General features: G+C 34.3%; 1 long non-coding RNA gene across 5 annotated transcripts in view; it reads left to right on the forward strand.

Moving 5' to 3' along the window:
* Nucleotides 1-14,824, forward strand: part of LOC139972630 (uncharacterized) — a 190,469-nt gene that overhangs the window by 58,945 nt on the left and 116,700 nt on the right. The window lies entirely within an intron of this gene.

Genomic DNA, 14,824 nt, shown 5'->3' on the forward strand with positions numbered 1-14,824 from the left:
GAATGACGTCATCTGGATCTCTCGTTTTATCGACAGACTAACTGAAAAGCTTAGCAGATTGAAAAAGCTAGCAGACAAATGAACCGACAGACTAATCGACTGATCAATGGACTAATGAATACATAATGACTGACTGAATGACTGACTGGCTGGCTGACTGGCTGGCTGACTGGCTGACTGACTGGCTGGCTGACTGGCTGGCTGACTGACTGACTGACTACTGGCTGACTGACTCACTGACTGACTGACTGACTGACTGACTCACTGACTGACTGACTGACTGACTGAACGACCGACCGACCGACCGACTGACTGACTAATTGACTGACTCAATGACTGACTGACTGACTGACTCACTGACTCACTGACTGCCTGACCGATCTTCAAACTTCATGACCGAATGGACGCTTGAGTGCTTGAACGACTAACTGACTGATTAATTAAACGAATGCATGACAAGCTAACTATCCATTAAAAGGGAGATTTGTAAGCATTAATTGACCACTCTAAAGGCTGATCTGGCCGGTCTTCAGTCTGAGTGGCTGTCCGATTCAGGGACGAACGGACTGACTAACTGATCGACGAACGGATCGATCGCTCGCCTGATTGAATGACTGGTTAAAATTACTGGTTGGCTCACTGACAGTGTAACTGACTGACTTACTGACTGACTGACTTACTGACCGATTGATAGGCTAATCGAATGGTCACTTAATTGATTGAAAATAAATAGCTACTGACTGACTAGAGAACTGACGGACTAACAAGCATATTGATTAACTGAGCGAATATATAGCTGGCTAAATCAGTCTTGGACTGTGCCGGTCTCGTCATAGAGTCCGTCCTTCTGATCGGATGGAACGACTGGCAAATTGACTGACAGACTGATTAACAGATGTATCAACTTATCGACCCACCGCCTGACTTAATGCATATTAGATCTCCGATTGTAAATATCAATGACACTTTTCCTTAATTTTTTTTTTGGTCAAAACTAAGGTGAGCTAACCTGTTGCTGCCGAATTAATGTATATCAACTAATTGAAATGTAAATTTTTTACAATCTTTTTTCTTTAAAGAAATTGTAATCGCTGCAATAAAACTGTCACCTTGAATCAATATTTGACAATAATCATGCATGGAAACGGAGATCTGTTCCCTCAACCCTGTGTAATATATCCGTATACCATTCATCAATAAACTATACGACAGGCTAGAATAAAAAGAACATTAGTTATATACGAGACAACATATCAATAATAAGAATAATACCAAAAAATGATCATCTTAGGAGCCCTGTTCCCAATCGCAAGGCTTGACATGTTGTAAATGAGTGCAAATATATCATTTAACTCCGAATCGTCTCGTTTTATAAATAGAAGATACAATGGTTAATATTAATGATCCTATTCACAATGTTCGTTTATACACTTTATCAATATTGAGAATAATTTCCAACCCATTGTCAATATTCGGTCATTTAAATTTACACTATTTATATCTGCTTTATCATCGTATAGCAATACATTTGTGCTATTATTTCTTTTTTATATTTCTCTTCTTTTCTCAATTTCTTGCTCTTTTATTCTCCCTTTCTTTCTTTCTTTCTTTCTTTCTTTCTTTCTTTCTATTCTTCCATCGAATAAATAAAGTTTAAATAAAAACAAAATACGAAATAAAAATGAAAGAAGATACAATCAAATAAATAATATATTCTGATCGTCTTTCAGAAGATATGCGTGTCGAAAGTAGATTCAAACACGTGTTGTGGGTCGTCTGGATGTGTACTTCCACGCATGCGCAATAATGTACCCTCGCTTAAGTCCAATAAATCAGTAAAGTCTTTTATTATGACTACAATGACCATGTCAGTTAGATTTTCTGCGCTAGTTCTCTGTAAATGCACCAAACCAAGAGACCCATAGCCTATATAAATTTGTCATCCGATTTACTTTTAACTGACCAGCATGCATGTGGTGATTAATGATATTTTCAACCCTTAAAGTTAGGTTTCTTGCATACACCCATACATACAGACATACATACTTTTTAACAGGCAAAATTTGTTTTTATTTCCACGATGATTCTATGCTTTTCAGAGCGTGAAAGCATATGACCATAACAATTTTGAGATATTATAAATTCGAACGCTAAATCAACAAGAAATGGGAAAGTTTCAAACGGTGGAGAAAGTAGTGAAAACATATCGGTGTCAACCACTGCAGACCAGAATGAGGCGAGGCTATGTCTTAAATACGCATATTCTTGCATTATCGTGCGATAAACGCACGGTGGACCGTTGATGAACCGCCCCCCCCCCTAATTATATTTCACGGTGTTAATTAATATGTGACTATTGTCTATTCATTAATCATGATTCGTCTATACATATTTGGCTGATGTATGAGGGTCGATAAAACTATTTATAACCACCATGCACCAACCGTTCAATGTATTAGCCCCATGCATGTTACATTACGTCTGACCGGTATTAGGAATTAACACGATATAAGTGTATGTATGTATGTACTTCGCTATACCAGGGAGTTGCAATGGACCCACCCATACGTGTGCTACCGACCGACATGTCGACAAGCTTACAAATGTGCCCTGTGTATATAGATATATCTTATAACGGTTATCAGCGTACACCGTTTTAACCACAGAATATTGTAACTTTGTAACATTAGTTCTCACACTGGTAATTTTACCTACCCGGTTATTTCTGTTGTTGTAACTGTTGACTTCTAAGTATGCAATTTTTAATCTCCCACTGTCAAAACACAACCTAGATTTTTTTTTTCTTTCTCTTTCCATTTATTTATACACAATTAGAGTTGTGTGGTTTACCCGCAGTCACGGTTATATGGTATTGCTGGGCAGTCGGGTGTTGAAACTAGGTTTACGATCGTTTACAAGAGAGAGAAGAAAAAAGAGAAGAACTCAAAGTGGAACCCGACAGGTTACTTGTTTGCATAAACTAACAAGCACTTATATGATTTGCTTCAATTCTTTATGATCCTATAGAGCAGCAAAATAACGGTCTAGCCCAAAAGTAGAAAAGAAAGAATGAAAGAATGAAGGGGGAAAAAAAAGCCCAAAGAGGAATATATATAAAATGAATCACAAACTAGCAACACAACATGCCTTTGATGGTTGCGCTAATTAGGGGATTAAATATATAACCTTTTACAAATATAAAAGTTCAAGTTAATAGTATTGTCCTAGCGAGTTTTTTCCCCCTTCTCTCTCTCTCTTTAAAACGGCATTATTAGTTTTTTTTTGCTTTGGTAACAACACAATCAGTTTACGCGGTCTCCTGTTTCGATTGTTTGAATGACGTGGGAGCGATCTAATTCATTGAGACACAACCAGGTGGGGAGGATGTACGTGTGTTTTTGTGAGGTGGGATTGGGGTTGGGGAACATAATAAAGACGAGGCGTTATGTGTGTTGGTTTTGGTGGGGTGGGGTGGGGTGGTGGTGCTTGAAACGATAGAGAGGCGGTGGGGGTGAGGAGAGGGTGTTACTCTTGCTTTTATTTCATTGTCTCTCATCGGTCTCACCTTTTCTTTTCCGGCTGTATAGTTAGGATTATAGTAGGCTGGTGCATTGAAATATATATACTAATTGTCATTCATTTATTAGAAGATCATTATTAGGCTCTGAAATAACTTTGACTGTTGTAAGAGCCAATTTATATTTTAAGAAAAGGTTAGTGGGGGAGGGGAGGGAGGGGGGGGGTGGGTATTTCGTCTAGTACCATTTTGGTACAATGATTTCTGTATTTATTTCACGCACGGGCTCTTGCTTAACCCTTTTATATATTACTTGGATATTACATACGGATTAATTGACACTTGTAAATCAGTAGTAGTCCTTATGTACATAAATGAATAAAGGATAATAATGCTTTGAGCATATCAAAAAATTAATAATAAATTTAAAAAACTAACGAATCACTAACAAAGACTGACGTTTTTACAATCATGTACTTTAGAAGGATCTCGAATGTAAATAATATATATATATATACATAATATATATATATAAAATAATATATATATATATACACACATATATATATATATATATAAATTAATAGTGCATTAGCTGGAATATCATATTTAAATGGGTCATAAATTTAATAAAAGTCATTAACATAACCATTTACTTGTCCTACTTATAGTCTCGGGGTCTTCACACTATGTACATTTTATTCATTTGCCGATAAAATGATAAGAATAACTTCTTCTTTGTAGGAAACAATTGTTATCGTCAACGCAAGCTATCCTGTCATAGATTTTGGAAAATGTAGAATACAGAAATCGATCTATCAAACATCATAAACCAAAGCAATAAAATAAGGAAAATAGATACTTAGCAATATATATGTATATATGTATATATATATATATATATATATATATATATATATATATATATATATATATATATATATATATATATATATATATATTTATATATATATATATATATATATATAAATGAAAATCGTAATGAGTTGGAAAATCAAGAACAGTGAAAAAACTATATATATAAATATATATATATAGCCTATATATATATATATATATATATATATATTTATATATATATATATATATATATATATATATATATACATATATATATATATATATATATATATATATATATATATATATATATATATATATATATATATATATATATATATATATTTTAGGCAAATTTAGATCCGTATGGAACATTTTAAAAGTGATTTCTATTGGTCATGTCCCATTACTACAAGTATATTAAATTAATAATTTAAAACAAATTATATTAATTATATTATATAATTACAATTATACAGCAATCTTTTACTTCTTTTTAATATCACTAAGAGTACCATGGCATATATACGGGCCTATTGATAATTCATTCGTATACAACTTCACAATAATCAATGAAAGTTATCAATCATAATTTAAAGTTTGGGATAGTTCTATACTTCTCAGATTTTGCCATCTAAGAAGACGTCAATACGATTGCCTAATTTAATTTCAGCCAAATTCTATAATTAAAAACACGTCTCGTTTGAATGAATAATTGCATAATATTAGTAATCAAATCCTAATATAGATTGCAACTGTATCTACTTATTTTCCTTTTTTGTTTTTGAGGGGGGGGGGGGGGGGAGGGTGATACCCTAATATTTTATTTCGATTCTTTTCTTTATTTTTTTAAATTTATTTTTGTTTTCCTCTATTTCTCTTCTTGTTTTAATTTTTATTTTATTTCTTGACAGTGCGAAACTCTAGTTTTTTTCCCCCCACTGACCAAACGAGACCGTATATTAGCGGGGACAAGTGTCAAATCCCATTTTTCGCTCTATTTCGCTTCTTTATCCCAAGGTTTTGCCGCATACCATAACATGAATTCCTTTTGAATAATGGTAACCTTATCTTGCCCACATTGTTAGTCTATTCATATTGATAAATTATTAGGGGATTTTTTTCTTCAATTCACACCTTGCAAAAAGGAACTACAATATTATTTTCGCGAAACCCTTCCAGTCTTACAAACATCGCTTGTGCTCTGGGGACGTAACCCCGACAGACTCGATTCCTCCTTTCTCTTTCCTCTTGCAACCCAACATCTCTAGGAAAACACCTTGGCAAGTAACTAATACGTGTTAATTGGTGATTTTTTCTACTCCACCCCTCCAGTGTCCGAAATTTAAAACCTTAAAGAAGAAAACAAATCGATAGCAGCAGTATGGATGAAGAGGCTTCATCTCAAACCAATAAGAATTTATCTATTTCATTTTCCCCATCCTCTTTTCTACTCCTCTCTCCATCTCTCTTTCTCTTTCCAAAAATTAGACAAAAGTACGTTAACCCATAACCGAGAAATGTCAAACAGATTTTCTCGCGGTGATTAAAAAATCCACGATATTGTAATAGTGAACTCAATCGTTCATTTTGTTGCCGTTCATCTTAATTCCTCATAAGAACAACCGTCAGTTGTTTTTTCTTGTTTCTCTTATACGATCAACTACTACCTTTTTGAATGAGGGGTGGGGAGAAGTGTGCAGGAGGGGGGGGGGATGTGTATGCAGTACGTACTCTGTATACACAACAATATATCATGATGGAGGTAGATTTTGTCAGACGAACAAAAGTTGTGTATTTAAGGTCATTTTTACGCTGCCTTAAGTCCGGTAGGTTAATTTTGTAAGTCGTTTTGCTGTCACTGAGGTGTGAGGAGGCTCTACGCCTTTATTCCTAGCGAGAGCGAAGAGGCAGTTAATTGGGTCAGCTGAAGTATCAATCTTTGCCAGAAAAGGGTTGATCCATCAAGCTGCGTTAAATCGATCTTGATGGTATATGTCCATGCGTCGTGTGGTTTCTATCTTTTGGTAACTTATAGTCCGAATATTAAACGTTAGTTGTGTCAGACGTCCATTAAAATTTCAGAACTCTTCTACCAAAAAAAAAAATATATATATTATATTAAAATATAAAAATAATAAAAAGCAAAAGAAAAGAGAGAGACACAGCAACTCCCAATCAAAACATACTTATGAATCTCTTTTGCTTTACCAACTTTACAAAAGTTGACAGTATTAATTATCGAAATATTTCTAACACGCAATGTTTATATAAGACAAGATTTTTGAATAAAACTAAGTAGTAGTTTTGAAAAAGAAAGAATATAGTCTTTTATAACGGAACCCATGTCGTGCATATGAAATATTAAATTATTGTAAATATTTGATAATTGACTGTTTCCCTTAACATATTCTTTCAAGTTCTCCGTTCTGTTTATCCTTAAATGTAAGATTTATAAAATATTTAATCTTAGAAATCTGAACTTTTGATATTTCATCTTCAGATTGGCAACGGCTTAAAGTCGGTTTTTTACGCATAATAAATGCCATGCCTTAAATTAACTGTGATGTTTGGTTTTATTTTTCTCATCCAAAGATATCATATCTCATGTAACTGTGAAAATAGTAACGGCTATATAGTATTAGTACTAATAATAGTAATAGTTAGCGTGATAGTGATGTTGATAGTGATATTGATAGTGATAGTGGTAGTGATAGTAATAGTAAATAGTAATAGTAGTAATAATAGTAGTAGTGATAGTAATAGTAGTAATCATAGTAGTAGTGATAGTAATAGTGATAGTGATAGTGATTGTGATAGTGATTGTGATAGTAAAATTGATAGTGATAGTGATAGTAAATAGTAAATAGCAAATAGTAATAGTAGTAAGGATAGTAATAGTGATAGTGATAATGATAGTGATAGTGATAGTACAGTAAATAGTAATACCAATACCAATAGCAAAAGCAATACAATACCAATACCGATACCAATAACAATAACAATACCAATAACAATAGCAATACCAATAACAATACCAATAATAATACCAATACCAAAAGCAATACGAATTCCAATACCAATACCAATAGCAATACCAAAAGCAATAGCAATAGCAAAAGCAATACCAATACCAATAGCAACAGCAAAAGCAATATCAATACCAATACCAATAGCAATACCAAAAGCAATACCAATACCAATGGCAATAGTAATAGCGCCTACCATTACTTTTAGTTCAGGGGAATCTGACAATCTGTAGTCGCTTGCAATATTCTTTTTAAAATTAAAACAATTTACCAAAATATATCAAACAATGAATAACTTCGTCATATATTATTTATTGCAATGTTTATTTTTCTGTAAGGGGTATGGGCAGTTGCTGAGTATAATGAATTTAAAAATATTGTCGCTATTTACATGATGGGCATTCATTTCAGTATTAGTACTATTAATTAAGATTGAAAATATGAAAAGATAAATATAAAGGATGTGTAATCGTGTACATATATACTACTAGTAATATGACATCGCAGATTTAGAAAAAACTATTGACATCTCCCAGACACTGATGAAGTTATACTCTTTAACAAATATCTCTGTCGTATATTAAGCTACATATGTTGCTTGGGTTTGTATATCCTCTTTAAAAGTTGATCAAACTCAACTCAATCTAATTTAAGGCGCTCTGTATAATGTTTGACTGAGTTGGTATATAGATGTTATAAACATTCAGAGTAAACAAACTTGCGGCCTTCTTGTTTTCTTGCTTTCTCTTTTCTGCTTTTATTTTCTTCTTTTCTTTTCTTGTTTTGTTCATTCTCTCTGCATGTTCAAGTTTAATTAACTTGATATAATAACAACAACTCATACAGTGACAATAATATATCTTTGACCATTAGGCGTCAAGAATCATGTCCAATCCTGCCTCTACGTGTACGAACCAGCTACACGAAAGTCAGACTCGTAACCGTGATCACATCGCCAAACATACGCCTGTTATTACCCTTCTATGTTTACATTCTCATTCGCTTAGTTTACTTATAATCCAACGAGAAATCGCAAACCAGAGGTGATCACTACACGCTTATGAGATGCTCCGTGTTGATTTCATTACCCTATGTTTGCTTTCACTAACTTTGATATTACTTGAAAGAGAAACATAAAACGACATGTATTGCTTTGCAGATCAAGTTGATTTATTTAATTCGTATAGGAGAGTCATTGATTATGTTATATGAAGTTTGCAAACTGCACGTAACTTGTTTTTTTCTTTATTAAATCTCCCCCACCCTGCCTCCCTCATCTCTAGTTTTTAGCTTTAATGTTACAAGTTGACTTTCTCTTGTTTTGAGACAAACCGATCATGTTTCGATGACTTCATGTATAAATATTAATAATAGCTAAGCTAAACAGTAAAAATAATAATACTGTTAATCAACATTTGATATGAAAAAAATTCTGGGAAATTGTTAAGAAAGGGGGATAATGATAATAATGGATAATAATAATGATAAATTGCTTTCAATACTACTAAAACTTGATGGATATGTAACTATTTTCCATGACCAATACCAATTTTGTTTAAAGATGGTGGATTTTTCAATTAAAGTGAAAGAAAATGAAGAATAGTTTTCAAGAGCTACATATACAAAAGATTGTTCATGTTTTAGACAGGAAATATCTAAGAGTTTTGAAGCCTTATGAAAAGGGGATTGTTATTCCCCTTTCGTTTTGATATACCATACGTCATAGACCAAGCATGACGTCTCTAAAATATGTTATTCTATAGTCGCATATGCACATGCGCCGATGGCCGGTGGGACCCCAGGGGTAATTATCAGGGTTCTGCCCAGGGTGGATTGAGTGCCGGCAGGACTATCTAAGCGGAGCGCCACCATCGGTTGGCGCGGAGCGTACAAGAAAATTGTGGGTTTTGGAAACCCCCCAAATGGCCGGAAATGGCCCTTCCCGAGTATTCTGAGCCACATGTAGACAGCTTTGAAATGAGATCTTATGTCTGGAATTTTTCATAATTAATGAAAAAAGTTAGGACACATATCTGGAGCACCAGATTACAGACCAGCCGGTGGTGCCTATTAATAAATCATTCAGGCTGAGATGATAATTTTAGATGGGACAGTTACTTACGACAGTTATGATATACACACTGAGCGACTAACGCTGCTTCTCATGTATCGAATAGTGAATACAAAATCTGAGTGTAATTTCATGTACAAATAAACAGTAAACTAGTGAATAACTCCGATCAACTGCGCGATATCATGCAGTGAACCTGCGAACAGCGTTTATTACTGCAGTGTTACTGTATGTTCGACCCTCCGGCTATGGAGCTGTTTTTTGGAGTTCCTATCGAAAATAAGTGCCGGTCGGAAAAGTCACTCAGGTAGATTGTGGCGGTCGGTAATTCAGCGTGCTGGTCGGGCCCGACCGGCGCCGACCGGCAGCGGCAGAACCCTGAATTATGCAATTTTCTTTACTGTGTTATAAAAATGATTAATACAATATACCATATCTTTCCAGCCCTTCCATAGTATCCCTGTACCCTCTTATTGACCTCATGCAGGCCCCATTGACTGTACCTCCTCTGACCTAGCCACTCCACCCCAACCACCCCACCCCCACCCTCACCCCCACCCCTCCACCTGCCCGCCAGGCCTGGTTTTAAAGCACATAGTTCTTTCAACTAGATTGAGGTGTGTTTACCGATATCCAACTATGTATAAATATCACACGGTTTGCATGGTCGGTATGAGAAAAAGTAGAATAAAAACAACTATCACTCTAGGCCTAAGTGTGTAACTTTAAACTGATACAGCATTTCACTCACCGATAAAATTTGACTTTTTCAAATCCAATGTATAGAGTAATATCTTAAACAAAACGCGGTATATATACTACAACTTTGCCTTAATGGGATCCCCAGCACACGTACCGTACAATTTATCATATATATATATAAATGTAGTATTATAATATGCTTTAACTGGTAGCTTGACCAAAACCTTGTCTTATAAACGGAAGTTGTTGGAATTCACTCTCCAACAAAAGGAAGCAAGCAAAGCAAAGTGAAAGGTATTTAAGTTAAAGAAAAATGATATCATAAAAATCTTGGAGTTTCATGTAATTACCGAAATATTAATGGATCTACTCAATTGTTCGCCGAATATGGTCAATAGAAATAAAAACGGTGTTTTTTGGCCTCATTTATATCTTTTTTATTTTTTCGTCTTCATTTTTTTTTCTTTTCTTTTCATTTTTCTTATTTTCATGAAAATGGCTCATTTAAAAAGAATCCATTTATAGCATGGTGGACGAACTTTGAAATCGTATAAGCTTTACCTTGATCAAATAAAGTGGCAATTACCGAAGACGATACCTCATAACTGGTCTTTAAATGACTTACTGCCTTAAATTATACGTGCCAATAATATTGACCTTAAATTCTTGGACAATATTAAAAAATTAAACTCGGTTCGATTTAAGTAAAAGGGCTCATTTCCTTGCCTTAATGCGCTCTTTATTGAGCCTGCAACAATATATTTTCCTGCCTTTTTCTTTTTCTTCTTCTTCATTTACTTCTTCTTATTTAAAGTACTCTAGAAATGGATTTTGTAATTGAGAATCAGAATAAAGTTTCTGAACAAAAGTGTTAAAGTCCTTTCTCTCAATAATGTGATTTATTCCTACATATACCTACATATACATATACCTTTATAATATACAGTTCGATCCTTTAATAATTGGTTTGTCGCATTGTTATAGATTTAGGCCTTAAACGGCCACAATCAATGCTTGTTGAAATAATTTCTTTATTGAACTAACAGTATATGTATATACGTATTGTACTGGAATAGGGTCAAAACGATTCACTTTATATCAGTAATGTGTACTATTATATGCGTTATATTTTGATGTGTTAAATATTTTGGGGTGAACTTTATTTGGCTTTTGTTAATGTTACAATTCATTCAATACCCTTTTTCCTTTTTTTTTCTTCTTTTCTCTTTTTTTGTGACTCAAATAGTGCTGTAAAAATAATATACTCACTTGAGGGCATCTTCGTGTGTCTTTGATACGCTAACGTTTACAGTAAACAAAGTTTGTATCGCGGTATTATATACCCTTACTTTTCCAGCTGACAGCACAGAAAAGTGCATTCTGAAGTCAAACTATTGTTAATCACCCTATTTCTTGGTCTATTCCACGTAAATTCAGAAGCCAAATACAGGACAAAAGTAACTTCTTGTTAGAAGGGTTCTTATTGAACAACCTGTATCAAATTTACTCAGCGGTTGGGTTTTCTAAACGAAGGGGAAGCTCGGAGTTCTAGTTTTATTTCAATGTGTTCCATAGAATATATCCCGAGGGTGTTCTAAATATCTGACAATATCCGAATACACATTAAGATTTTTTCAAAGTCAATGTTTATGGAAGATTTTTTTTGTACCTTGGCGGCTGGTTGTTTGTCACGGTGAATAATACGGATAGAAAGAAAGTAAGAAATAAAGAAAGACAGACAGAAAAATCCAGTCCTAGTTCACCAAAGTTATTCAATGGTGTTTTAAAACAAGACATGTTTTTATAAGCTATTTGTCTATCAGCCCGAGTAGCTTTAAAGTCCTATTGTAAACTATATATATATATATATATAATGGTATTGTTTATGCACCAGACGAAAATTCATGCACCGTTAGCGTTACTAACTTGTTGACTGAAGTTTTAACCAGTCACTGAGACTCATCGACCAGTTTGAGCAAAATATTGTGATATGCTTTGTTGCATATAATGCATGGTCCTATAAAATCTTACCACATAATTTCAGTAAGTTATATTGAGAGCAATTTATTGTAACTTTGTATACTTAAATATTTTAGATTATTTAATTTTGGTTTACCATAATTTAAAAAATAAATAAATAAAAATCCCTTAACTATTAATCTCGTGCAACCGGTACATGTACTGTCATATACTGAATCTCCAGCGGTGGGTCAAGAAACAAGAATAATAATTGTTTCCACCTTTGTCTGAAATCTTATTCATCTTATTCCACTCTTTGAAACGTCAGTTAATGTCATTTTGAGGGAGTTCGCTTCCCGAAGATTTCTGTAAACTATAGGCCTAATGACTTCAAACTCTGTCCCTTTAGTGACCATAATCGTATCTTTCTTAGCATATTAGTCAGAGACGTTTGTTGCACTTATTTTCACCGCAAGATTGTCGTTGTCGTGAAACCTTCCCCCTCCGAAATGTCACAAGCATTGAGTACTTTGACCTTTAAAAGATCCAATGTCTGAGTTTCGAGGAAGTGATTTTTTTATATATACTTTTTATTTATTGCTGTTTCTCACTTTGTAAGAATTCATAGTTACCAGTTATTGTTTTCAAAGGGGTGAACAGAGGCCTCAACAGAAAAGTCATCCGCTATAAGTCATATATTCCCCTTAGTTATGATAATAAAGCATACATGTCAAATGAATGTGAGCCAGGAAAGAATACTGTTTAATTAAAGAAAGGCCGTGCGGATTTCTCTCCCTCAATATTTCCCCTCTATCTTCTTACTTTCTCATTGGCGCTATATATGTTTAGGAAATAATAAGGACAGTTTCCGTCAATTGTTTTCGACTGATCATGAATTCGATATCAACGCCCTAATTAGTGTATGGCTTATGATGTATATATCCAGAGCAAGTGTCGTCCTCCTGGAAATGATTTTAAGCTGACAAATTTCTTTCTCTTTTAATCCGAGTTCTCTATGAAAAAAAAAAATGCCATTTATTTACGAGACAAGATAATATACTCTCTCTCTCTCTCTCTCAAAAAAAATCAAACGCAACCATTTATTCTTGGTATTGTGTACTAGAGATCTCGTTGATAAGCAACTGCCACACAAACTTCACAGAAAAATCTTGATCCGTCTGAGTAATATCACAGCTTAATAATCGTGTCGGGATGGGGCGACGGCTGGGGAAGGAGGGGGGGGGGTGGAGGGTGGTTGTCATTTTTGTAAACGCGTGATGTAATAGAGCCACTAGGATCAGATTCTATAGAATCCATTCTCAGTTATGCCAATTTTTATTATGTTATTTGTGGGGGGAGGCGGGGTGGGGTGGGTGCTGGAGGTGAAGGGGGGGGGTGGAGTGGGCATGTCATACATGAAGACCTGTAAATAACTCGTAATGTTGTATATCGACATCAACAATAGTTTTCGGTCTAGCTTCCCTGACATAAATATTAAGCTACACAAAGTCTACAGTGAGTGCGCCATGGGACACAACTGGGCATCTTATGCTTGTGAAGCGTTTGCAGATAGGACGCGTGCTGAAAAATATATATATATATACCGTATTTTGATTTTTCACTTTTTTACAATTTCGTTTTTTTTATGATGTCGTAAATGAAATAATAATAGTAATAACCACACGTGATTATTTTGATATAAATATCCACCTTTGTCTGTTTGCAGCTGGTGAAATATGTAATACCGTTCAAAAGGATATATATTATCTGATCGTTGCAAGCAAGGGCCTGCAACGACTTGCTAATAACAAACCGTGAAATTTCTGCCCCGTCTTGGCGAGAATTTGGCGATGACCCATGTGGGACAATTTTCGTGTGCTTCTCCTTTTTTCGTTAAAGAGTATCTGTTGCTTGCCTTTAATGTGGGCTCTTACAATTCAGAGACCAAATTGAAAGATCTTGATATTTTGAAATCACAAACGGATCGGAATGATTTGGGATGATATGAACCTAACCAGGGTTCCGCATACTTCGGTAGCAACTTAATAAAACCCCAATATGTTGTTAATGCAGACTCTTAGGTTTCTTATTCAGGTACGTTATAACTTAATAACTCCAATATATTGTTAACGCAGGCTCGAAGATTTCTTATTCAGGTACAGTGTAACTTAATAAACCCAATATACAGTGTTAATGCAGACTCTTAGGTTTCTTATTCAGGTATACGGTGTAACTTAATAGTCCCAATATGTTATTAATGCAGACTCTTAGGTTTCTTATTCAGGTACGGTATAACTTAATCACCCCCAATATATTGTTAATGCAGTCTCGAAGGTTTCTTCTTCTGGTACGGTATAGCTGCTCAAAGCGCTTTACACATGTTAAACCTAAAAACAAATAGTAACAAGTACCAAAATATTAAATATATAGAACCAATAAGGCAAAAAATGTAAAAGCCAAAAGCAACAATATCAAAAACACCCGTACTAAACGATACTAAAAAAAAAAAATAAATAAATAAAAAGTAAAAAACCCAAAACGCATAATAAAGCCCAATTAGTTGTTAATGTAGACTGAAAGGATTCTTATTTAGGTACGGTATAACTTAATAACCCCAATATATAGTGTTAATGCAGACTCTGAGGTTTCTTATTCAGGTACAGTATAACATAATAAACTCAATAT

The sequence above is a fragment of the Apostichopus japonicus genome, chromosome 2, assembly GCF_037975245.1.
Source record: "Apostichopus japonicus isolate 1M-3 chromosome 2, ASM3797524v1, whole genome shotgun sequence".
Lineage (NCBI taxonomy): Eukaryota > Metazoa > Echinodermata > Holothuroidea > Aspidochirotida > Stichopodidae > Apostichopus > Apostichopus japonicus.